Source organism: Gymnogyps californianus, chromosome 1, assembly GCF_018139145.2.
Source record: "Gymnogyps californianus isolate 813 chromosome 1, ASM1813914v2, whole genome shotgun sequence".
NCBI classification, from domain to species: domain Eukaryota; kingdom Metazoa; phylum Chordata; class Aves; order Accipitriformes; family Cathartidae; genus Gymnogyps; species Gymnogyps californianus.
Genome location: NC_059471.1, coordinates 89,314,137 through 89,341,703, shown reverse-complemented (window position 1 = coordinate 89,341,703; position 27,567 = coordinate 89,314,137).

Below are 27,567 nucleotides of genomic sequence, written 5' to 3'. Positions count from 1 at the left end.
ATATTTGTCTTCTATCCTCTAATGCCAGAAATTGTTTTGAGTGGTTAGTCTTTCTGAATACTTCATTACACGTACTTGATTTGGCTGCTGCATACAGTAACAGTAGCTGAATGTCATATCCAGCTACATTGGCAAGTAAACAGAAGCCTTTGTTAAGTGTAGTTTAAGCTGAAGTCTATTTTTTGAAGTGGTGAAACATTTATTTATTGTACCAAGGTTAAGTTAAATTAAATTATTTTTTCTATTTCCTATTACTGTTCATGTAACTTAATCTCTCCTTGCCCACATTCTCAATGACAAAACATAATGGAAATTTGGACAGGTGATAATAGGTGGAGTGACTTCAAGAAGATTTGGTAATGAGGTAGCTGATGAGGTTTCATGCAAGGGATGTTTCATTGAAACTGCATTAACAGATGATTAGCAAGCTTAAATTAAGAGGCAAAAAGAACAAGCAATATGAAGCCAAGCAGGTGGTAAAAAGGAAATACTAAGGAAGGAGCTAGAAATGTAATAAAGCTTAATGCTGAAATATTTCCTCACTACTTAGAGATGGATGATACAGATCCTTTCTTAAGTACTTCAGGGGAAGTAAACATGAAAACCAATTACTAGCAGAAACATCAACACTTCAGGTGACAAAAGTACTCTAGCTAAAGCACTAAAGACCTTGGGTCATAGAAATCAGGTGCACAGCAAAGTATATTTAGTGGTAAAATTACACCAGTTTGTGATAATTTGAATAACGCGATTAAACTATTGCTGTCTTTGCATGGAGAAGAAAAGGGAGGCCAAGCAAAAGGACTGAAAACATCAATTCATATAGTACATATTTTCTTCAAAAATCCTTGACAATTTGGTTTTTCTATGGCTATCTCTAAAACAATTGCTTTTACATAAATTTGGAAAGGAGAATGTCACAATCAACATACAAAAATTGCATGTTTTGCATGACTGCATATTGATTGTGCTTTACTCAAGCTTTATTCTTGCTTCTCAGTTATCCAATTAGGTCATCAGACTATGCAATGTGGCTACAGAAATAAAAATGTGCCAGCCTTAAGGCATTGATAGTAAATTATGAATTCTCAGAGAAGACATTACAAGAAGTGCCCAAAGGAACTACAGGCATAAAAACTTGTTTGCATAAGTGATAACTCATGATTATGAATAATTAAAATCACTACAAAAATCTGCTTGTGAGTAACATAAAGACTGGAACCTAAACTTGAGATCAGCTTCCCTAAATGACAATAAAGTTAATTATGGCTAATGTTACTTTGAAAACCATGTGGAATTCCCAGTTTGGGGAATCTTATTATTTCTCTATTATTTTATTTCTTATATCACCCTATTAATAATTTTAATCATTATTAATTATTAATTTATGTTAATAATTAACAGTTAATGATTTAATTTTATTATTTATTATTAATCCTATTATTTTCTGCTTCATCGCTCTCCAGAATTAAATGCATACAGGGAAGGTGAGTGATAAGTATTTGTACGATTTAATGGTCCAGTTGTCCTAGCTTCTTGCCCGAGTTATTTTGCAACTTTGCTTGTTCTTGGTGATCTGAATCTTAATCTGCTGATGTGACTTTCTGGCTTGTCCTCAGTATGGACTTGCTTGGCAATCACTGGACTCCTGGCTGGCCCTGGTTATCGTCCCTGGACCTCACCTTGCTCAGGTTCTGCAAAAATGCAGTCCTTGTTGGTGTGCCTGCCCTGCCTGTGCCTGCCCTGCTGTCACCCTCAGCTCCTGGCTCCCCTGCCCATGCAGAGCAGCCCAGGGCAGTAAGGCTCTTACAGGCTTTGTCAGTGTCTAGCTGCCTCTAGGATCACACTTCCATGAAGAGCACACAGATAGCTTTAATGAGCATAGAAGGTGAAGACCTTATTTGGAGATTTTTCAAGATTAACTTTTATCTGCTTGTGACTCATAGGTGTATGTGAACTTTTCACTGCATAGGATGATCGACAAAATGGTGGAGATGAGAGAAGGCTGCTGAGACCATCTAATCTTTTCATTTCTTACAAAGACATTTACAACAGCAAACTTAAAAAATGTCCCTTTAGCTGTTGCAACTCTTGTAAAAGAGGTTTTGGAGCTGGTTCCAACCACAGGATTTAGGTTCTGAAATGCCTAAGTTGTCTATTGTAAACGAATTTAAAATTGCTGTAGGTATGCAAACTCCTTGTTCCAGAACTTGGTATTTCCAGGGCACACACTCATGTGTGGCTTCCTCTCATAATACTAACAATAATAATAATGAAATATAATAATAATAATAGCAATGAAAAGGAATATAACCAAAAAAAGGGGGGGAGGAGGGAAGGAAAAAACCCCAGTGATGCACAATGCAATTGCTCACCACCTGTTGACTGATGCCAGAGCCGCGATCTGCCCCTCCTGGCCAACTCCCTCCTGTTTATATATACTGGGCATGACGTTCTATGGTATGGAATACCCCTTTGGCTAGTTCAGGTCAGCTGCCCCGGCTGTGCTCCCTCCCAGTTTCTTGCACACCTGCTTGCTGGCAGAGCATGGGAAACTGAAAAATCCTTAATTTAAGATAAGCACTACTTAGCAACAACTAAAACATCAGTGTGTTATCAACATTATTCTCACACTAAATCCAAAACACAGCACTGTACCAGCTACTAAGAAGAAAATTAACTCTGTCCCAGCCGAAACTAGGACAGTATCCACCCCTTATTCTGTACCATTTACATCATGCCCAGATCCCACACTTTCTGATACATTCCAATTAATCACCACCACTTTTCCTGTCTTTTAATATATACACACAGGTATCATTCCTGCAGTCTATGGGCCATTTCTATGAAAGGTCTGTTGAGTTCATTCAGTCCATGACTTTGGGCTCCATCTGTCATAACAGTCTGTCTGGGCAGGAGGGACGGTGCAAAGTCCGCTCAGTCGGCAGAACATGATCGGGCTTTGGTGTGGTACGGCGGGCAGGTGACATTGGGTGCAGCAAGAGGATGGTGTGTAGTGTTGGATTGTTGCATGCTGAAGTCAGTTCTGGTTCCATCACTACTGCACTTCACTTGGTTTTATCAAAGTTCATTCCTCATTAATATAAGTAATTCTTGCTGTAATACCATTTATATAGCATATAACAATTATAGTAGTGATGACGTACAATGGCAGGATTATATAATAATTAAAATCATACAATTTAATCTATTAGCTGTTCTAACCCCTTGAGACACACATTGGACTTCTCCATCCTGCCGCATCACCCACCAAGTGCACCCAGGTCCTTGAGCAAAAGCAATCCCACGAATGGGTTTGCCTTTGCCTGAGGCAGGAGTAACCCCGACTGCCTTCCCTGACATATTCTTCATGTGCACTACAGGGACTTTATCGCCTTCTACAGTATGTAAAAGTTCTGATTGGACAGGGCCAGCCCGATTGGCAGATCCTCTAGTGTTGACTAACCAGGTGGCTTTTGTTAAATGTGTATCCCAATGTTTGAAGGTCCCACCACCCATTGCTCTCAATGTAGTCTTTAACGATGCATTGTATCGCTCGATTTTCCCGGAGGCTGGTGCATGATAGGGCATGTGATACACCCACTCAATGCCGTGCTCTTTGGCCCAGGTGTCTGTGAGGTTGTTTCAGAAATGAGTCCTGTTGTCTGACTCAATTCTTTCTGGGGCACCGTGTCACCATAAGACTTGCTTCTCAAGGCCCAGGATAGTGTTCCGGGCAGTAGCATAGGGCATGTGATATGTTTCCAGCCATCCAGTGGTTGCTTCCACCTTCCACCATTGTAAGCACATGGCACCTGCCTTGGTGGGTTTGTGGGAGTGTGATACAGTCAGTCTGCCCGACCTCCCCGTATTTATATTTTAGCCATCGTCCTCCATACCACAGAGGCTTTAACCACTTGGCTTGCTTGATTGCAGCACATGTTTCACATTCATGGATATCCTGTGTGATAGTGTCCATGGTCAACTCCACCCCTCGATCACGAGCCCATCCATATGTTGCATGTCTTCCCTGATGGCCTGAGGTGTCATGGGCCCACCAAGCCATAAATAATTCACCCTTATGCTGCCAATCCAGATCTACCTGAGCCACTTCAATCTTAGCAGCCTTGTCTACCTGTTGGTTGTTTTGATGTTCTTCAGTGGCCAGATTCTTGGGTATGTGGGCATCTACGTGATGTACTTTTACAACCAGATTCTCTAGCCAGGACACAATATCTTGCCACAATGGGGCAGCCCAGATGGATTTACCTCTGCGTTGCCAGTTACTCTGCTTCCATTGCTGCAACCACCCCCACAGAGCATTTGCCACCATCCATGAGTCAGTATAGAGACAGAACACTGGCCATTTTTCTCTATCAGCAATGTCTGAAGCCAGCTGGATGGCTTTCACCTCTGCAAACCGACTCGATTCACCTTTTCCTTCAGCAATTTCTGCAACTTGTCATATAGGACTCCATACAGCCGCCTTTCACCTCCAATGCTTTCCCACAATGTGAGAGGACCCATCAGTAAACAGGGCATATTGCTTCTCATTTTCTGGCAGTTTATTATACAGTGGGACCTCTTCAGCATGCATCACCTCCTCCTGTGGCAATATTCCAAAGTCTTTGCCTTCTGGCCAGTCCATGATCACTTCCAAAATTCCTGGGCGACTGTGGTTTCCTAGATCCAACTCAATAAACTTGAACTGTGTCATAACAAATAGAGAGATAATTTTAAGGGGTAAGCAGTCTCTGTCCCATCTGCAGCTGCAAATGCTTCTACCTGGAAGCTATTTCAAAAAACGCTGCATGCAGCTCTTGCCAGCTGTGCTAATAATGAGTAGGAGGAGAGAATTTCTTAGATCGCCAGAAGCTAAAAAAAATCTACAAGTTGAGATCACCACAATGTTTTTTTTTTTTAATCTGAAGAGAAATACAAAACTGGTATAATACAACGAAGTAAAACTATAACAACTGTGTCATTGAGAAACAAAATACAGGAGACTAAAACTAATTCAGATATTGATGGGAGAAGATTAAGTCCCAGTTTTGCATGAAAGATGTATAAAGATATGCTTATGTACTACAGTAAAACTGAAGAAGTCAATATGGTGTTTTGCAACAAGGAATATGCATCTATATTTGCATGGATGATACATGTTAGTTTAATAAGTGACATTCAGGATAGTTTACATGTGAGATGAACTTTCTCCTTTACTGCTCCTTTTCTTCTTACTGGGAGAGTGAGATTTCTGTATGGTGACTTTTGTCCTAAAGCTTAGCTAATTCATAGTTATTCACAGTTATTCACAGTGTTTTGACTTATCACATGAATTCCAGAGTTTTGAAAAGAAGAATAAAATGAAGACACTGCAGATTTCTGAAAACAACGACAATCAGGAGTAGTTTTGCAATAACCTTGGCGAGCTCCCTCAGCATTTGTGGGAGCACCCCATCATGGCTACGGACTTACATCTGTCCAGTTTGTTTAAACGTTCCCCAACCTGATCCTCCTCTACCGAGGACCTCAGTACAAGTGATTTCTTAACAGGTTATCTGTTTCCCTCAGCTAGGATTACAACTGAAGACTTGCTCTATGTACAAATACTCACTCATTACATCCTCTGCCTTAAGAAATGTTGCAAGTTATAGATTCTTATAAATCTTATTTACAGACCACATAGCACAAACAGAGCTGAGCAGAGAGATATATCACAAGAATCCCAGTGAAGAGGGAAAGAGTAAGAACGATGATTAATTCCTTTAGGTTCCATCAACCACTTTTCTTCATTTTTTATCTAATAAAACAGAATAAAATATGTTAAATAATTTTTTCTTATAGTGTTTCTTTATACAAAACATTTCTGCATAATACTTAACACTGCTGTAGCAGTTGAAGATTTAGAGCACTTTGTAAGCATTGATTTTTGAGCCTGAAGGTACTGAATAAAACTCTATGATATTAAAATTAAGTATATAAGCTCTGCAATGTTATGCATATTTATATACGGATATTTTTAAATATTCATATATATGCATATACATATATATCTTTACCTATAACTATATCTATACGTATATATGTGCCATACTCATGCTCAACACCCAGAAGCATTCATACTGCTATCACAGTCTAATTCTTCCAGTGAATGTAAGCATTTACATAGAATCACAATGATGTGTTCTTTAGTGAGTTTTTCCCCTTAGCTCTCCAATTTCAAATAAAATTGACAAAAGAGGTGGAGTCCTGCGAGCACCTGTGTGGATGGAAAAGTCGCAGCCTATACTTAAAATTTTCTATACATCAGGAAATCCGCATTACAATCCCTTGCAACCTTCCCTATTTTCATTCTTAATGGAATGATTCGTTTCCACTGGTAAAGGTATGTACATGCCTGTAGAGAGAAGAGGATTTTCCAGACTTCCTAGTAGTGGTCTGATTTCCATAGAGAGTAGAATTGCTGATACATTTTGTCTTTTTCTGGTTTTTGGGTTGGTTTTTTTTTTTTTATTGGATGGGGTTTTTTTGTTTGTTTCTTCTTCCTTTCTACTATTTACTTTTATTCAACAATGATTTTCATGTAGTTCTTGTTCTCCAGGGATGGGTATGTAGTTAGCTATCCAGAGGAAGGTACTGCATAGTAGAATTCTCCTCTACCCTCGGTGCCAGGACAACTTTCTGCAAGACAGTCATTGACAAACACATTCTCTCCTGGTGCTGGCTATGAGGCTTCTGGCAGCTCCTCAGCCTGTTGCATGCTGGTTGCTACTGTCTCCTTCAATCAGCTGCCTCCACTACTTCTATGAATGTTTTATGAATGTATTTCAGTCTAAAGAATCCAGATTAGCTTTAGATATTTTAACGAGTACTCTTTGCCAAACTGGCTCCTTCCATCTGAAATAAGGCTTAGGAGTGTTCATATCTCTGCAGACAAACCTGAGAGCAAAGTTACTTCTTTGCAGGGCACAAACGGAAAGGCAAAAGATGTATGTCTGTAGCCTTGTATTAGAGGAGAGGTGCCTCCTCCACATGTTCCTTCTGTTCTGACACATCTATTGTAGAGTAATTTCTCCCAGGCTACCTTTTAGAGTTCTGTTAAGTCCTGACTCCCCCGGCTTCCAGATTTACTTCTTTAAATTAAATTCTTTCCACTTTTCCTCCACTCTAGTATTTCTTTCTTCCTGCTATGTCCCCTGTGCCCCTGATCTCTGAGTAACTTCCACCCGCTCACAGGTGTCCCATTTATGACTCATCTTGTTACTGTTCTGTTCTGTGTCACTAATCATGGTGACACTCAAAGGCTCCGACACTTCCAGCATACCCTGCTATATAACAAGGCTGTGCTTTAATGCCAAATTCTGTTTTCATTGTGTCACAGTATTTTTGGCTAGCAGTGAAAACTGTAAGGCATACTGAAACTACACTGTCCCTTACAGTAGATTCATTTCTCAGACAGATATTAAAAAGGTGAGATGTGAATTAAACATTTATTTCTAAAGTTCATTTGTGTATGTATGTTTTCCCAGTAAGTTAAGATTAATGTACTTTGCTCTTCGGGATAAATTAAATTTACAGATTAGATAAAAATACTTTCAGCCAAATTCAGAAGTGGTCTATCATGTGCTATGAGCTAGAATCCATTAATGCTAATGTGGATTCCATTAGGTCTGCTTGTGACAATTCAACCAATATGCAATGAAACCCCAGCCATTACAACTTACGTGTCAAGAATTTGGAACAAGGGGTAATTTCCGCATAGAAATGTGGAAGGAACTATTTGCTGGAATATGCTGGTCACACTGATGCCATGTAAAAAATGTGAATGTAAACCTTTGTGTCTCGATCTTCCAAAAGCATTCATTTGCAAGTCTGCAAAAAAGCAATGTAGAAAACAGTGTTAATAAACATATACGTGTGCGTATATAGAGAGATATGTATATACACAAAGGCTTACATACACCTATACACATAGTATAAAAGCAACAATGAACATCTTTACATCACACACTGTAACCCTTTAGCCCTGTAATACGCAAACTTTTATTGACCTGCCTACAGCTTTGTCTCCTTCTGCGTAAGTGGCTATGGGTAATTTGTTTTACTTCTGCTTATGGTACCATGGTTTTATATGTAAAGTATAAAGCAGTAGTTCAGAGAAATAAAGGCCAGGTACAATTGCAGAGGCTTAAGAAATGGAGGCACAGGATGTGGCATAGAGGGGTACAGGTATGGGGTAATAGAAGGGCCACGGTTTTGGCACTGGTGGCCCCACAGCTATAAACTCATCAATGGTCAGTTAAAGAAATGTAGACCTGAAGCAGGACAAAAACAATTTTCAGGATAGATAAAAGAGTAAAAAAGAAATATCCAACATATGTAAAATGCACCATACAATGAATCTAAATGTAATGTGGAGACACAGGCCAATGAAGAAAGAGTAAGATGTAAAAGCGTATTAGCAAGCACATAAACATGACTCCACATGGATCTCTAGTGTAAGGTTGAAGAAATCATCAAGATGAACATCAGATTCCTACTAGCAAAGGACTCCAGGTACCAACAACTCCCTGTAACACCCTACCACCACCGCAAGAGTGAAACCACCAACATTAGGATCCAGAGGAGCAGTGGAAGGGTGAGCATTACAGCAGGAAAAGGATAGAAAGTAAGTGTATAACAATTTTAACTGTATTGTTATTGAGAGTTTTCCTGTATAGAAGGATTCTTTCTTTTTCTGTAATAAATAGGTCTGGACTGTTAAAGATTCTTGGATTAGACTGTTAAAGCATCAATTATATCAACAATAAATTCTTGGCTTTACATATAAAGTGTATTTCCTCTTTTCCAAGAAACAAGATCTTGAGCACAACCCAGAAATACATGCAGACAGACATACATACATATATTCAGCAAATGTTCTAGGCTTTTAATTAACCTCTAGGCAATATGTCAAAGGTATAACTCTGCTTGACTCACCCTTACCACTGCATGATCTCCTGATCTTTTCTGTCTCTTGCTGCGCTCTCATTCTACATACCTTCCCCCACCCTCCCCTCCAATACTGTAAAGCTGTCCATGAGAAGGAACATTTAAATTTGCAATACATATGCCTTGGAACATGTAAACTATGGACCTGAAAGTGTCACTTGTCCCTGTAGTCACATCACAGGGGTCTGCTTTATTGTCATTAAATACACAAATGAATTATGGCAGTATTTAAATCAGTTTGTGATTTCTATTTGAAATTCCTCCCTGAGGCTGAGCTGTATGAGTAGGTTCTCTGTCCCTGGAGTTTGGCCATGTACAATTTTCACTGTCAGCAGCCTGAATTTACAGTCACAACAGTAAAAATTATTGCAATGGTAAAGTATGCAAAGAATATGACTCAGGATGAGGTAAGCAGATGTACACTTTCAAATCTGGCACTGTATCCCTATACCTACTCTGATCGCTTGTACATGCACTGAGTCTAAAAGCACTTGTACTGAGTCTAAAAATGGCGGGAAATGAGGAACAGTATCAGTAACAGCCTGAGGAGCTTAAGCTGGAACAGGCTATTCTGTCATCTACCATTATCCCTGGTAATTGAGGATTGCTCCTGACATATGGCTTTTTTTACATTCACTGTTTTACATTTCCCTTCTTAATAGTGATTTTCACTATTTGATTCACTGATTTTCTTCTATTTGTCAGTAAGTTGCAGATATCTCTGTTTGGTGGTGATAAGCATGCTTTTGAGAAATGCTCATCTGTTTTCCTTGTTCCATTATACTAGGCTTTCAAAAAGCATTATTGTGCTGCTGCATCATGTATTTCCAGGTCATTCAGAGTAGCCAAATTACCTTCTCAATATCTTTTTTTAAATACACTTGCATCCTCTGTAGATCTTACACATGCCTTCTGCATCAAAAAGCCTGTGCAAAACACTTGGAACCTCTAGCTGGTGAGAAATGTTAGTGCCTATGCAATGGGTGATAATGGTACTTACAGAGAAATATTGTATGTGATCTCTGAAGATTGCTTTAGCAATGATGTGGTCACTAGCAGCTACAATGCAAAATGGCCACTGAATGATAACACCAGATGGGACATGATTTCTTTGCAACTCATTTACTGTAAATGACTGCAGTTTTGTGACTCATCTAACTGTACACGACTACACTGCATGCCAGGCAGTAGACAATCAGCTCCATACATGTAAGGAGTAGTTTCATCTCCATTATGAATAGGAAGAGAAAGAACTGTGCAGTGCTAACTATAGTACGTGCCTCTGCAGCAGTACTAATGACAAACATTATCTTAGTATTCCAGGAAAATCCACAGCAGACTTAAAATATTTTTTAACAATTAAGCAAACTGCCATGCCATGACTTCCATTCTCCATGTAAGGTGATTATAATGGAACACACATTTTCAGTCAATGTGTCTTCAAGGGACTTCTGCTGCTCATTCAGGCTGGGTCAGGCAAGAGCGTGGGCACTGCATCTCCTGCCTTTCTGCCCTGGGGCTTTTCCTAGGAGACAATCATGAGAGAGGGATTGAGTATTCATCTAGTTCTATAACTCCTAATCCCCCTGGGGGAAGAAAGTATAGGAGGAAAGGGATCAGCTAATTATAGTTAATTGTATTAGCTGGGAGAGAGCGATTAACTAAAGTGTTAATGTGTAAGTGCTAAAGTGTTCTTGGATGTAGTAGGTGAAAAACAGAATTAAAAGAAGTATGAGCTAGACAACGTAGATGAAGTCCTAAAAGGATTAGGTTTTGACAAACATATGCCAGAGAAAGTGCACAAGATTGTTGCAAGCATGCAGGGACTGTAAGTGAGGCAGGTTTTACAGAAAGAAGGAACATTGCAGGTTAATGCACTGGAAAGTTTGCAGTGTATGAGTAATGTGAAAGAGGTAAGCATACATGAGTTGCCTGGAAACAGAGCCTGTGGGCTAGGAAATAGGTACTGATGTAGGGTGAATATAAACACGGACTTGGCGAGTGGTTTTGTTTGATATTGCTATTGTTAGGGAGTGGATTTTATCCTTTTTTTCCCCCCCTCCTTCTCCCCCAGGATTGAATGTAAGCATATGTTATGAAAGCCAAATATGTTTCATGGTATAATTTCTCTCTTTGGCAAAATGTGATCCTTCTTGTTCTCCATGCATTTCCTTGGGTCTTTCATGACAGTAATACAGTGTAGTTTTAAACTTAGGAAGCCTGAAAAGGTGCATGCATAGAAATATAGAAGTGTAGCTTTTCAGTACTTTCAGGGCAGTAATAGGGCAATAATCCTCAGCTCCTAATTTCATGACACCTGAGAACTTAAGAGCTATGTAAGGAGATTTGTAAAATTTAGTTAAGAAATTTTTTTTTCCATTTCTGCATTTTTCCTGAAGCGATGGAGGCCTTCCACATTCAGAAATAATAAGAGACCAAACTGTTTGAGAAAGGCGTGCTTCAGCTTCTCTCATATCTAATAAGAGTTTCTTGGGTTGAATTTCCAGGGCTATGCTTATGTTTTTCTTTTGTATGTGTGTTGGTCTGAAATGTTTTTAAATGAGTTTTTGTCTTAGCTATAATAGAAAGCAATCCAGATTGTTCCTACACGAAAATATATTTAAAAAAAAAAAAAAAGAGGTGGCTCATGTTGCACAGTAAGAATGCATTATGATCTTAATTTTTGTTTGATTTCTGTAAACTAAGAGCTTTGTCATAGAAAAATTACTTTAGTTTCACCTCGCCTAATTCTTATCCTGTGTCTCTTGTTTTCTTCCCTGAAAAGAATTGGCTCAGTATAATTAGGAATATTTCTACTCCATGTCTGGTAGCTGAAAGGCAATGCAAAAGAGATGTCTGTTTAAACTTTTTTATAAGAAGTTTACTTTTTGCGATGTTAGTGTTCTCAGTTCCAACAAAATAGTTCAGCCATCCCCAGAGCCTTTGCCCCTCTACTGCCTTGCAGTACCACTGAAACAGAGCAAAAAGTACAGTGGAAAACATCCTTACTATCATAAAAGAAGCTATGGATAGTGATCATAATAAATCTTCAACAAGAGGGCTAACCCATGAATTTTAAGCTTATTCCTGAACCATCATTAGAAAGAATACAAGCACTGGAGTAGAATAATATGTCTTAAAGTTTCCTATCTAGACAGAGGTATATTATGTGTCTGCTGGAAAGAGACAATGAGTAGGACCAAAATATAAATTGTATGTGTGGACTCAAAGCTTTGACCTGTTGGTGGATTAAATCTATACCTTTATTTTCATTACCAAACCCAGGAGTTTCTTGCTGCTCTATATCCAGCATAGTTATATCTGTTCAAAACAAGAAATCAAGTGGAAAAGCTTGCAAACTCTTTTCTACCTCTGTATCAATATAGTCCCACAGAGAACATGCCCTGTGCTCTATGAGGCTATCACCCTAGGAGATATCCAAACAAATGCTTTCCACAGTCTCAGGACACAAATCTACAACCTTATTGATGGAGAATAACTTCAAGTGGAATATGTGCCAGTCAGATATGCTGATCCAGCAGCATAACAGTGTATGAGGTCACTGTTAACTAAGTTTATATAAGAATTCAAGTTTGATGAACCTAAAATTCATATTGCTTTCAATTCACTTTTCATCAAGGTTCTATGAAAAATTCACATATATATACACATATGTATATATTCTGTTTGGGATTTTGCTATCTCAGTGAGATTCTTGCAAATAAAAAAATAAAAGCTTCTGTTAAAATGGGCTATTGTAATGAAGCCTTAGTTGTGGGGCAAGTTCAAAGGGATTGTAAAAATGTAAAAAACCCCCAAACCAACAAAAAACCCAAAAAGCAACTTGACAGTTGTTGTGATCTCAAAAATTGCTACAAAAATTACAGCTAGAATTCTAATGAGAAAGAATCCAGTAGTCAATTAATAATATTCTTTTTAACATGAACATTTCTAAAAAGTATATTATAAGAATGTGTGTATATTACGAATACAAAGTCCTTAGTAATTCAATTTTTAGTACTTTCAGAGATGAAAAATATACTCTGAAAGTATAACAAAACACTCAAAACCTTTAAAAAGCTTTGACTGGCTTTTTGGGGTATTTTTGTTTTTTGAAAAAGCCTCTCTACTAGCTGTTTTCAAAGTAAGGCTCAGGAGAATCAGCAAGTTTTGATATGAGTGCTTTAACATACACTAGGCTGTTTATGCATCTATATTAAGCATTTTGGATTAGCATTATAATGCAAGCAACAGTTAATATTTATAATTTTTTTTCAAATTATAATGCATTATAACCATTAATGTAACAGAATACTCACTGAACAAAAAGTTGAAGTTGAAATACATAACAAGAGATATTTAATGATTAAGCTTTCATTTCAAATTTTTAAACATTAATAAAAATACATGTATTCATTGTTCCAGACATATACACATTCAATAAAACAGTAATAATTAGATTTGGCAGCCAACAAGCTGGCTTTTCCTGAAGCCTGAACTCTTCTTGACATAGCTACCAGCTGTACCGAACTTCTCTCAAGAGTTCATCTTTTCCCTCAGGAAAAGCCTAGGAGAAGAAACAGACCTAGCGGAGCGACCTGAAGTCAACAGAACTGGTCTTCTGTAAACTGAATAATGTTACTACATTTTGCCTTAGTTCCTCATAATCAGAATATTTTTCCTCTCACCCCCTTAGAAATTAAGAGGGAGAGGAGGAGAAAGTAAAAGAGACAGGAGGTATGCATTTTTACAGAATGACTGACAACACTTATTCTAAGACAAGTGACGATTTATCTCTTCAACCAGATATTTTGGACTTTGAGTTGAACAACTTCTTAATCAGTTTGAACTGTGTGAATGGTTTTGCAAAGGTGTTTGTGCAGAAAGGCATATATGGAGGTTCGGTAAGCAGTACGGCTTACTGTTTACCCAATAACTTCTTTTAATTGGAGTTGTAACACCAAAAAATCTTTCTCTCTTGCAAATGAATAATGATGTGTGGAGCACGTGTGGAGTCTTAGCAGTAAAGTACCCTTTTTAAAGGAACTTAATTGTTAGTTGTAATGAAAGGTAGTACAGCTGCTTCCCGTGAACAATCCACTTCCTCATATGGATTGACTGTATTGAAATTAATTAGCATGGAAAGCAGAAAAAACAGTTAGTCCTTTTCTAGTGGTAGTGCCTCCCTTCATCTAATTCATTGGTTTGGACTATCAACGGGTGGATTCACGTCTGAGTTTCATTGTTAGTTTATGGATGTCCAGACCTGAACAGAAGTGGCTCCAGGTGACATCTGGTACCTCCTGACTTCTGTCCTCCTGCAAGAACTTTTAGCCTTTTTTTTGGTAAATAAGAGCTGTATTATGAAATAATTTCTGCCTGCTAAGAAAGCATCTGAGAGCACCTTTTGCACTGGCAGTGCCTTATGTAGGCACAAACAGCTGAACCAGCTGCCTTTTTTTTTTTTTTTAATGAAGGAAAAGAGCTAAAAATGCCATGTGTAGTATGTGGGACAGTGAAGTTTATGGTTTCTTTCTAATAAATACACTGATAGAAGCAACAAATTTGAGAAATGTAAACTTGAATTCTGTTTACAATCCTTTACAAATACTAGCTGTAACTTCTTTACTGAAAAAAGGATAATAAGTGGACTTTCAAAAGTGCTCAGTGCTATGATTTTTTTTTTTTGTGGAATCAGAAGAAATTTCCCCTTGATTTAATAGGAATATTTTGAACCCAATTCTGTAAATTGAAATGGGAAAAGTATTATGATGTGAGTTCTCCCAAACCACAGATGATGTAGATTGGTACCTTCACACAGCTGAAGGAAGGAGATGACCAATTGATACTGAATGAGGAAATATAGATAAGGAAGAGATTTTTGCCAGACATAATAACAGCAAAACACAGATCATAGTTGACAATAGCACTGGTAATGAATGAAAATCCAATATATTTTCAGTAAAAAAGTCCTGTATTTATAAAGAAAAGAGAGTCTTAAGTTTTTAGCAAAAGGCAACTTATGGATAGATTCTCATGGATTTGAAAAAGAAGAATGAAATGACTGCATGGAATTTTACAGAAAAACTGTCAGGAGGAAAAAGTAAATACAGGGATGATTGAAAAATGACAAAAATTACCCAAGAATGTTATGTTCAAACTCCACTGAGTCATGTGAGTTATCTGTTTATAACGAGATATAACTAAAGGAAGGACAGGCTGTAAAGGACTTATATATGAAAATAAGTAGCTGGTGTTTGATGTTACAGAAAACAGTGTAAGGAGAAAGGCAGGCTGCTTACAGAGTTAGAAAGCTGCTAACTGCAAGACAATTTTGAAGGCTTTGAAAACGAAATGACAACTTTTGAGGCTGGCGAGAGAGGTACTGCAATGAGAAATGAGAGTCTAGTCCCTTCTCTTTCCCCTAAAAATAAAACTAAAAAAACCCCAAAAAACCAAGAAAAACCAAACCACAAACTCAGCCCCCTTGATGGTGGTTTCAAAGTATCAAATCCCTTTCAACTTTCAAGTATCAAATCCCTTGAGATACTTTCCTCATCATAAATACATATCTATATTTTAGTGAAAATCTGGTGGGTTTTTTTCTGTAATCTTAACTACAGCTATTAAAACTGCTAGATGCACACTTTTGGGTCTGCTTGTAATGTTAATGAAGTAATTTGAAACTGTTTAGTCCTATCACTCTTTGCATGACTTCCATTAATCTAACTGTGAACTGAGACAGCAAATTATATCTCTCTGTTGCAGTTTCGTTTGTTGGTGCATTAATTTTCAGGTTCTAGGAATAATATAAAATTAGTTTATTCATCATGCTGCACTTATCGACCCTGAGATTCTGAAATCTTGAATTTGCTAACTCTGCTTCAATCCATGTCATTGCTTTGATGTGTCTTTAAAATTGGCTTGGCTCAGACCAAAGCATTTCTGGAAGGAGAGCATTTCTTGTGTGTGTGTGTATATATATACATATGTCCACACAAATGTGTATGTTTATACATGGAAAAAATCATGTTTGAAAAATGATACGGTCTCTAATTTAAATACAAATTACTTTAAAAAGTGTTTAAATATTTTTCTTGTAAATTTAAAACAACCAAGACTTTTGCTTTTTAGAAATTGGTAACTGTGAAGAGTTGTATTTTCTTGTTTCTTGTGTCACCAGAGAGAATTGTGCTGAGGATTTATGTGCTGGTTTGCTCTTTGAGGTGAACTATCAGTTAGGTTTGTGTAATTGTGCCTGAATGATGTGTGCGGGAGGAAAAGAAGGGCTAGTTGGAAAGACAGAGAACACAAGACAGCATAACTACAGGGAATGAAAATGTCTGTCCCCTACATTTTAACAAAAACCTATGTTGGTTTGTCAGAATAGATCTACTTCTGGGACTTTTTAGTGGCCAGTGAAGCTTTTTGTATGCTGGTTGCTGCTGTATGGTAGTGGGAAGTTTAGTCAATTATTTAAGCTGCTTTCTCTTTCCAGTTGTAAGGATACTCTTCCTCATCATTGCACAGGATGCGTTCAGCGTGTTCTCCATCAGTGAGCTCTGGATTTCCACAGAACACTGTGTTTGGGTCGGCTGGGCAGCACAGCAGAGCTGTGGTCTTTCACAGCAGATACCATACAGCCAAAGGGTTGCACCTTTAGCAGAGATGAGGCAAACAATCCCCATCTCCTGTGAAATCTCATGATTGCTCAGAAACAGATGATTGTCAGATAGACCAGATGAATGTTTGCTTTGACAGATCAGGATGTTTCAGTGCAAATGACTCAACCTTAAACTGAGACATAAATGGAGACATTCTTGTCCATTTTTATGACAAGGGAAAATGCAGAAACACAAAGAATGGTCTCAATCATTTGCCTGAAACTTAATTTTGGTGGAACTTCATTTTCTACTTGAAAGGACAGAGGATGAAAATTTCTTAATTGCTATGCCCTGACTTTCCTGAAACACTGCTTTAGAGAAGTCTTTTCTTTTTTATTGCTGAAGCCCTGCTCTTTCCTCCTCTTCTCATAATATCAGTTGCACTACAGTTATTTACAAGAGAAGGGAGGAAATTTTGAGCTTTGTATTGGTACTTAGCCCCATACTCTTTCTGTGATAACATAGAGTTCCTTCCCTTTGCCAGAACAGGAATATATATACTTTTCCATGGTAGATGGAAACTGTACAAAGTAAGCTACATTGATAACCAGTGATCAGGTGGCAAAATTAGGAGAAACTCCTGTGAGGATAAGTAGTACAATCCGAGTCCTCCTGAATGGAGAGGCAGCAGCAGTCTCAGACAACAGATAAAGACTCCCTGTAATTACCTATGTCATGCTACACACTTAAACCAGGTGCAGAACTTGTCTGCCTTTTCTTTTTGTCTTTTTATACCCTTCCTGACACCGGTTAGGAAAGCTTGTCTGGTAAGCAAATGAGGGAAGGTTGTTAATCTTCAGACCAAACTATTTTAAATTAAAAATTGAGGAAGAAAGGGGGAGAAGCAGACAGAAAGGCTGCTAAAAGGTGTTTTTTCTGAAGCACATGCTGGTCCTCATGCTGGCACATCCTCACAGTGAAGCTCTGCTCTGGGATGCTCCCTGCAGTCCCGGTCCCCTCACCTCTCCCTGCTGAGAGGCTTCTTGGGGCTGCTGTGGAAGGGAGTTTAGGAACGCCAGGGAACAGAGCAGCCCTACATCCTCCTCCGGCTGCAGCAACCACGCTCAGGGAGCAGGATGCTTTGTAAGGAAAGCCCTGCCCATAGCATAGGCACAGTCTCCAAACACTGTTGGGAGCTGATCAGGGAGTCAGCCAAAAAACTGATGGTTGCTGTGCAAGAAAGGGACTATTGCTGACTACTGTAGCTACAGAGACTAGGGAAACTGCCAGCTAGAGATGTAGGGAAGAGGGCAAACCACGGACATGTTAAAACCATTGACCACTGCATATCAAGCAATATTCAAGTATTCCTGGGACAAGAGAACACGTACAGGTTTATACTTTTATTGTATCAAGTTCTGCATGTTTCTTGCTGCCGACACAAACAAACTGTGCTCTGTCACAAATCTCTGCAGAAGCGCCTCAACTATTGCATGTTTCTGGAGATGTAGCAAATAAGTGCTCAAAGTCTTGAAATACCGGCAGAGGCCTAACACCACTACAACTGCCCTTTAGAAAAGAAAAAGAAAAAAAAGGCTGAACAATAGGAACACAGAGAAAAAGGCAGAGTGCTACTTTACCTTGGGAGATTAAAAGTGCACTGGCCTGGCATGACTACGAGGCTTAACCACAGAGAATGTATCTCAGTAAACTGTTCATTGCCCATTTGAATTATAGAGTTAAATTTCTTTATGTGCGCTATCCAAGAATTCCTAATACCAACTTGTCCTAAGCATGTAAAGTCCTTGACTGTGTTCAGTCACCAAGCACGTTTGCATCGGCTTCATGAAAGCTCTTGTACTTCTTCCCCATGGATTGTTTGAACATGTTACAGGCTTGCTAGTCCTATCACACTGAAGCAATTCATCAGCATCACAAAGAATCCTACTGGCATTGGAAATGTGTCTAATAATAAAATGCCAGTAAAATCTTCCAAATCTCACTGAAGACTCTGGTCAACCTGCCATAAATCTCGTTTGGTATCTAGGGCTCCAGGGCATGTTACTTTTTGATCTGAAATTGCAACTAACAATCTTCTTGCAGAAAGATAAACCAAAGAGAAAGTGGGAGCAAGCTTTGAAATCCCCATATTGCCATTGAGAAAACTCATTATAAAATACAGTTGATAGCTGTAAGCATATACTTTGCTCTGGTACAATATACTCTGTATAGCTATTATTCAATGCAGTAATGATTTAACTGATGCCACTATAATTACTGTAACAGAATCCTTACCGTACGCTTCCTTCAGAATTTTTAGAACTAGATTCCTCAGTCAGTTATTAATAGTCCAGAAAAAGCTTTTACTTTTTATATTTGATCATGTGAATAAATTGCAGTTCTCCTACTCGAGATGCACTTAACTGTACATGTGTCCAAATCGGTGTCTTCCCTTACTTCCAATTTAGCATATCTGAACTAATTAAAATACACCTTATCTAACTACGTTATTATAGCTGGGAAGTAATTTTATAGCATCAGTAAATGAGATGCCATCCATGCATCTAATTAAAAATTAACTTTCATATTGGAATTAATTTTTAGAATGAAAATAAAAATGCTGATCGTCTTCAGTGCTTCTGAAATACAATATTCCATTACCTATGCTTTAGCCATATGTTTTCTCAGAAGAAACTCTGATAGTTAAATATAATCTGATAAGGAAAACCAAAGTTTCGTTATGTTTAAACATGCTCTTCCTTTTTGTAGATGCATGCAAAACCCAGTATCTTATTTAACCTAGACTCCCCCAAAAACCAGTTTTTCCTCCCAGATAAGTGAAAAAAACTTTTAGAAAATATTTATTCTGGATGCATAAAGAGTGCTACTGTCAAAAGCACAGAAGGCACAACTTGCTTAGGTAGGTAGTTTACCGTTATGTACTAATTAATTTCATGTCAGATGTTCTACAGTAGGTCAGTATATTTTACTTCAGATTTAATATCCTCCATCAAAAATGACAAGAAAGAAGTTACAGAATATAAACTCAAATATTCTGAAAAATTAACATTATTAATTTAAAATAGTTCCATTTGCTTGTAAAGCAATAGCAGTATTTTAAGAGTCAAGGACGGGTGACAAGGATAGTTCTTCCTGACTAGGTGTTAAAGGACAAAACTGATCTTTTTTTAAAATTGTTATTTGCAATGACCAAAAATTGTTAGAATATCTTCTTGTCTCAAAACTGTATCAAAGTTTCTGCAATATTATAGCAGAGAAAAGGCAGATGGAAGGAATACATAGAAGAATTTTCAGGGTATTAAAAAAAGACTCAGATACTTCAGAGGACTTCCTAAATTTTAAGGAATGTTACTTGTAATAAGTTTTGCTGTTCCAGTAATGTAGAGAGGATTTTTCTTCCCATGAATGATAAGACTCAGTCAAAGGGTAAGAGCATGGGTAAAAATAAGAGCTCCAACAAGATTACAGAATTTAAACCAAATAAAATCTATGGTGGTGATGTGTAATATTCATGACATGTCAATACTTGTGAGGTACCTCAGTAGTTTAAGTAGTTTTCTATGTCATAAATCAGGTTGTTACCTAATATTAGAAAAGTGCACCTGTTTCTGTTATGTTTTCTACTTCTTTTTCAATATGTAAATAAAGTCTTCCTTCTTATGTGACTCCTCCTCTTGGAGCAGGTTTTGTTCTGCTCCAGAACAGGATGCTCGGATGTTTGAGTCAAAGAAGAATGTTAAACATTGAAATTCTTACCCCTAACTAAGGAATTTAGGTCAGCTTTGGATGGTGGAAGGGAAACAGGAAGGGTAAAAACTATTTTTCCACACAAAGGGGCTGACAAAGTAATTTGAATGTGTCCCTTTGAGATTTACAGCAAAACATTTCAAAAATATTGGGCTTTTAGGGTTTTTATGTTAAAATCCATTTTGTTTCCAGACAACAAATATTTTGGCAGTAAGTATTTTTACTGAAAACACAAGGCAATGTAAGAATGGCAAATTCATAGAGTTTAAATTAATTTGCTTGGTCAAAAACTTATCAACTAACATCCATATTCAATTCTAGATGATTTATTTAAGCAAAGAACACAGATCAGATTTCTCCACATTATTGTTGAAGTGTATTTTTGAAATGCTAAATATTTTAAAATCTTACATATTTCATGTCACAAAAGAACAATAACAGTTAACAATAAATGGGACTGTTGACGTGTTATATATCCTGGCTGCTTCAAAAAATAGCAGTTGCATTTTCCATCCACATTTTCTGTGTCTTCTACCTGGCTGGCACAATAAGAGGACAGCTACTGTTCAGCTCTGATCCAACAGATAAGGTTTTTTTGCAACCAGCAAGTTAGATTATCTTAAATTTGTAGTAATCTCATTCATCTCTCAGTGTCCAAATTATTTTTGTTCATTTTAATCCCGAAAACTAAAATTCTTCTGAGAAGCAAATAAATGTTTAAGCAATGGAGATGATAGGATACTGCCACAATTCATATTTAAATAATGTCTAAATGCCATAAAACTATTCTAATGGGCATTGAATGATGTGATTTGGAAAACAGCTTCATCTGTAATGTGATACTCTTATTTGTTAATGGCATTAAATGACAGCCTTGTGAAAATGTGATGTTCATATTACCATGTTACGAGGAAAAATATGAAGTTTAAATAAAAATATTAGTAGAATTAAAATAATTTCTTCTCTCCTAGTACTTGTGTATTTATTGAAATTTAAATATTTTCCATAACACTCACATATCCACACTGTCTGCTCCCGGATTCATTACTATTTAGCACCGTCTCCCCAGTTTGATCCACTTGGAAACTTTCTAACATTGACTTTCTCCCTTTAGCAAGACTGGAAAGTAATTGCAACATAACATTTGGAGTAAGAATTAAGGCTTGATGAAAGGAGCTTGTGATGAGTTACTTGTGCTAAAAAGATTTGTAGAATCATATCTAAGATGAATGAATGAGTAGGAAAGTCAGATCTGAAGTTAAAGAATTTGTAAGATTTTCTAATTATTAAGAAAGCAGACAAAAATATGAAGAAATCTAAGAATTTTTTAGGGGAACTTAAAGAAGCATGAAGGAAGGGTGAAAGGCTTTGAGTACTGTTCATTGAATAGAAAGTGGACAATGGAAATACATTGACATGCACCAGGAAGCATGAAATACTGAGAGGAGCTATGTAAGGTTGATGGAGGGCATGGAAATAGCAGCAGTAAGTCTTACAGGAATAAAAGTAAAGCATCTAAAAAGGCTATGCTTCTGTACCTCCATTCTCAGTTTATGAATCATAGACAAATAGTGTACAAAACCTGACAACTTCATTGGGCTTATTTATGTGAATATCTGTGAGGTGGCGGACTATGACTTACTTGAGAAAGTGTCTTGATAGTCAAGGGAAAAAGAAAAAGACAGAACACTGAAAGGAATGAGAAGCAGAGATGAGACTAAAGGTATAGAAAAAAAATGCAATTAAAATTGCAAATGGAATAAGACAGATGACATTTAAGGAACTGTGAAGCTTTGGAAGGTGATGGTTGCAGCAAAGGAAATTAGGACAGGATCCTGGAGTTGAAAGCAGCAAAAATGTTTAGGAGGGTTGAGATAGGTGAGAGTGAAGGGAAAAGGGTCTTCTCTTTGCTGCTGCTGTACCTATAGAAATCTTTCTTTCTTTACATCCCTTGCCAGATTCAACTCCAAGTGGGCTTTGGCTTTCCCAATGCTACCCCTGCATACTCAGACAGTATCTCTGTGTTCCTCCTGGGTCGCCCAATGCTGCTTACACCTCTTGTATGCTTCCTTTTTACATTTGAGTCTAGTCAGGACCTCCTGGTTCACCCATGAAGGCCTCCTGTTGCCTTTGCTTGATTTCGTGCATGTTGGGATGGACCATTGGAGGTGACTCTTGAAAATCAATCAGCTTTCCTGGACTCCTCTTGTTTTACCCAGACTGTATTACATTGGATTCTTCCAAGCAGGCCCCTGAAATGGCTGAAGTCTGCTCTCATGAAGACCAGGGATGTGATCCTGCTTTTTGCCTTGTTCCGTCTTCTGAGGATCCTGAACTCCACCTTTTAATGTTCACTACAGCCAAGGCTGCTGCTGAACTTCACATCCCTTATTAGTTCTTCTTGTTGTAAGAATCAGATCTATCAGAGTGCCCTCTCCTTGTTGGCTCCTTGATCACCTGTGTTAGGAAGTTGTCGCCACTGCACACACAGAACCTCCTGTATTGCCAGTGCAACACAGCAGTGTTGCCCCTCCACCAGATATTGGAGTGGTTTAAGTTCCCCATGAGGACCAGAGCTGGCAAATGTGAGGATTCTCCCTGTTGCCTGAAGAAGGCCTCATCTACTACTACATCCTGATCAGCCACATTGGTCAGTCTACTCTTGACCCAACTCATGATCGGCTCATTGTCCATGTCTAGGCAGAGCTTCATGCATTCCTGTTGCTCACATAAAAGGCAACTCTCCTTCCTTACCTTCCCAGCCCATCCTTCCTAGAGTCTGTATCCATCCATCGCAGTGCTCCAGCTGTGTGAGCTATCTCACCATGTCTATGTGATCCCAATGAGATAGTAGTCCTGTAACTTCATGTAGACCTCTGATTTATCCTGTTGTTCCCCCCAGGTGCTTCGGAGAAGTACCCATTCATGCTGATTTCCCAGAAAAGGTATGAGAGCTTTCCCCATGATAATGTCCTGTAGGCTGTCCCTTATTTATGTGCATACACTTGAGGTGGGCCCCTTTAGCCCTGTATTGCTGATCACAAGGAGTCTCTAGTCCACACCACCTCAAACTTTTGCTTCCCAACCCAGTCCAACTTTCCTGCTCTTTCCCTACTGGTGGAAGAGCAGCAAGGGGTAATATTCTGAGGGCTGGAAAAATTTCAGCAGCCGCACCATTAGCAGTTTGCTCTGGCAAGAAGGTGAAAGGCAACTGAAGCTGAAAGGCTATAGGATGTGTTAGAGGTAAAATAGCCAGGGCTAACTGTAACAGAAAGGTCATGGGAGCAACCTGCAAGTAGAAGTGCATGGGTCAGTCTGAGAAAACTGATAGAATATGGTTTTCCACCTCAGGGATCCATAGAAGGGAGCTGCTGGGAAAACAGTGGGGCTGGCAGCAACCTGGAGAAACTCCTGCTCACACAGCTGCCTCCCAGCAGCTGGAGTGCCACTGGGGACAGAGTTAAGAGCTGTGATTCATCTTCTCCTTGATATTGGAGCTGACAGAAGTTGCATGTTTTTCTGACAGCATTGGCAGACCACTTGCTTGTTCTCCACTGGACTCCCTGGGCACCTGCGGGAACCTGCAGTGCAGACCCCGACTGACTCCCCATGCTGGACAGAGCCTGTACCACACACAGGCAGGGGGACCACACTCGTGCCTATAGCAGTCCTTTGCAGATGTGTATAAGCAACCATACCAACAAAATCAAAATAAGCTGCTTGGGTTGTAGGGCAATGCTGCTATGTAAATGCTATAAATTCACCCCCAAAATTATTTTTTGTAGTTCGCTAAGAAAAGAAGAGTGGCAGTTCATTAAATGGTTCCAAAACCCCTTTAAAGGACGTCTGCATGTAATAATGTATTTTTATCACATTCATGTTTTAAAAATAATTTTCTAATTTTTTTTCAGTAATTTTGTCACTGGTTTTGTGTATAAGGTGGAAATGCAGTTAAAAAGGAGTCTATATTTTATTGCTTAAGAAGGGTTTTTAAGTTAATTGTCTTGCCCTGCTAGTTAGGCTAAATAACAGTGCCATCTGCTGAAAGGTAGTAGTGACTTGTAGGAAGAGTTTACAGTCATTGTACTTTACTAAGTAGAAGTATAAAGAGAGAGATCAAAAAGGGAGACAGAGATAAAAGGAAAGAGAAAATAAAAGCAACCTGAAGAGGCAAAGATGTAGAGGTACAGGGAAGGATTTTCAGTAAAAGGAGGATGAAAACAAAAAAGTAATGTTTGAAAGTGAAAAAAAATAAGTAGGCTGAGGGAGAGCAAGGTGTCTGTTTTTAATAGTATTGATTTGAGATTTAAAAAACCATGGTAGCTTATATTCATTGAAGTGACCTCTCTTGTCAAATTCCTACATAGTTCATCATCAGGGCAATGGTCTGTTCATGTCAATAATCTTCAGCATCAGTCTTGCAAAAAAATTGCATGTTAAAGTCTGTTAATCAAGTGAGAATAATAGCAATTAATTGAGTCGTAGTTGTGGCCTGTATAAAAAAAAATATTCTACTTATACATTCCAAGCAGTTTCTTGGCTTCTGACATACAACTTGTTTATTACTATTAGCTTTTGGAAAGGATAGTTAATGACACAAATATCCGGGCATGGGAGAGACAGTAGTAAAAGAAGTGTGAAAGAAGCAGCAAAAAGAGAGTGCATATGTTGCTAAAACCTCTGCCTGTTACATTAACTCTCATTTTCCGAAATTTTTATAGGAAACTGGTAATTTATACCCTTTCCATTTTTCAGTGGAAGATGGATATGTGAAAGGGGGGTGCATTGGGGGATTTCCCCAGATTTTCTCCCTGTATGACTGCATTTACAATATGGACTTCGGAGCATGAAAAGCCACATGGTTGTTGTAAGGAATTTAGTTACCCTTTTTGGATTCCAAGAAGTGACATGTAACATTTTATTTCTTTAAAAGAAACAGAACTTTGATTAAGACATCAAAATGGAAAGTGTTGTGATTTTATCATTACCTATATATCTTGGTGTTAGCATTTCCTGGAGATCTAAAAATATACGTATTATTTTAGCAAGAGTGCATAAATTTATCCTGTAGAAGTTGAAGTGGCTTTTTATATTTGCTATTGTACTTTCAGTGTACTGTAAACATGCCAACTAACAGATTTTCATTATCTTTAATAGTGTCTTGTGTTGGTTTACCTTTTACCCAAGAGAATGACACTTCTTTTTTTTACTATATTTAAAGAAACTGAACATTTGCCATCAAGTCTTACACCCAATACCAAAATTGTGCTAAAAAACATGGTATGCATCATCGTCATAATAGTGAAACTCTTTTAGTTTATCTCAATATTTTAAATATTGGACATTTTGGTAAAGCTTCAGCTCTTGGACTCCTGTGATTATGAAAGTCCTAGCATGTTAGTGTTTGATTTGGGGTCTAGTGCCCTATTCATTCTGAGGGAAAAACTACAAAATATGAGAAGTTTTAAGGATGAAGAAGGTGAAGCCATGCAAAAAGATTCCCATCACCTTTATTGGTTTAAATCTTGTTTCCATTTTTTTGGGACAGCCTAAAGTCATAGTATTATTTTAATTTTAATTAGTTAAAAAATATCCTGTTTGTAAATGTGCAAGACAGAAGATTAACATACATGTTTGTGGTAGACTGCTTATGGTTATTGATAAAATCCATTAGGTAGGTAATACTTAGCTTAGGAAGGAACTTGAACTAGCCAACAAATGACAGAGAAAAATCAGTGTGATTTAGAAGATGGAGTCTACAAAGTGCTGTGAAGTAGGCTTTGAAATAAAACTTTTTTCTTATGATGTGACACAAAAAGTAGGAAAAAGCTGATGTTGAGAGAAGAGACGGTGGTGAAGAATCACCATCTAATATGGTGAGGAACACTAATGTTTCAAAATTTGAAAGGAATTTTTTTTTTTTCCTTTGGTACTGAAACACTTACGGGAGTTGTTTGGTTTGAAATTTGGTTTGAATTGGGTTTTTTTGAAATTTAAGATTTTCTTTTCTATATCTAAGCCTGAAGCACACGATTTAAAATGCATGAGATGGATAAATATAGATACGTTGTTAAGCAAATAGATATTTGTTTTGTTGGGGTTTTGGGGATTGGGGTTTTTTTTATTTTAGTTTCTCTCTGCTTCCAACAAATCCTGCTTGAAGACTTTTCCCACTTTTTCAGCATTTCAAACAATTGTTCCCACCATCCCCTTGAAGGAGAGAAATTAACTGGAGAAGAAGAAATAGGATCTAGACAAGCTTAGTCATGTTCAAGAGCCATCATTAGTTTCCCTTTTGTATTGTGATCCATTTTGAAAAGAACTTCATAAGATGACAGGCTAGGAGTAGTGCTTACATTACCAATTAATTAAAAATTAATTACTTCACAAAATCACTGCAGCACTCCCAGGGAACAGTTGGGGGGGGGGTGGTTGTTTTTGTTGTTTTGTTTAAATTTCATTATTAAAATACTGCAGTGATTTGAAATGGCAAAGTTAGGAGATAATATGAAACCCCCTCAAAGACCATTAGGGGGCTGGAGAAAGACTTTCAAATATTCACAGAATCTATGAAAGAACCACAGATCACTCTGGTTCTACATACAGAACATAAAATTTAGGAACAAAAGGAACTAAAAGGAAGTTTGAATATTGCACACGATGAAACAAATAATTCCATGCATATTTTCCAGATCTTTCAAACGAATTGAAATTAGGGAATCAGTACTTACTGAGCAGTAAGCATAAATAAGGGATCAAAGAGTTAAGTGTGTCCAGAGCAATGGATTAGAGCTGTGAGAAAATCCAAAACTGAAAAAATACATCCCCTTGGGTGTTATTTTCATAGCAATAATATTATTTGTATCCACAACAAGCTAAAGATAAATGCAAGACAGTGTTTGGTGGGAAGCAATGTTATTTTTGCATTTTTGTTGTCCTTGTTGTATTAGACCAACTGGTATGTACTGCAGACTGTATTGCCAGAAGCTCGTCTGATAAAGCTGGAGGAAGGTGAACTCTATTTAATGAAATATATCACCTCTTCCTGACAAACCTGGCCACCTCTGGTTATGGAAACTCAAGCCATCATAGGAGCTAAAAACAGTCTTTTCAAAATTTGACCCAGAGCTGCTTAAAATGTGATACTGAAGGAAAAGTTTAGTCTCTCTCCCTTTCTTTCCCCTACCACCCCCAAAAATGTGTT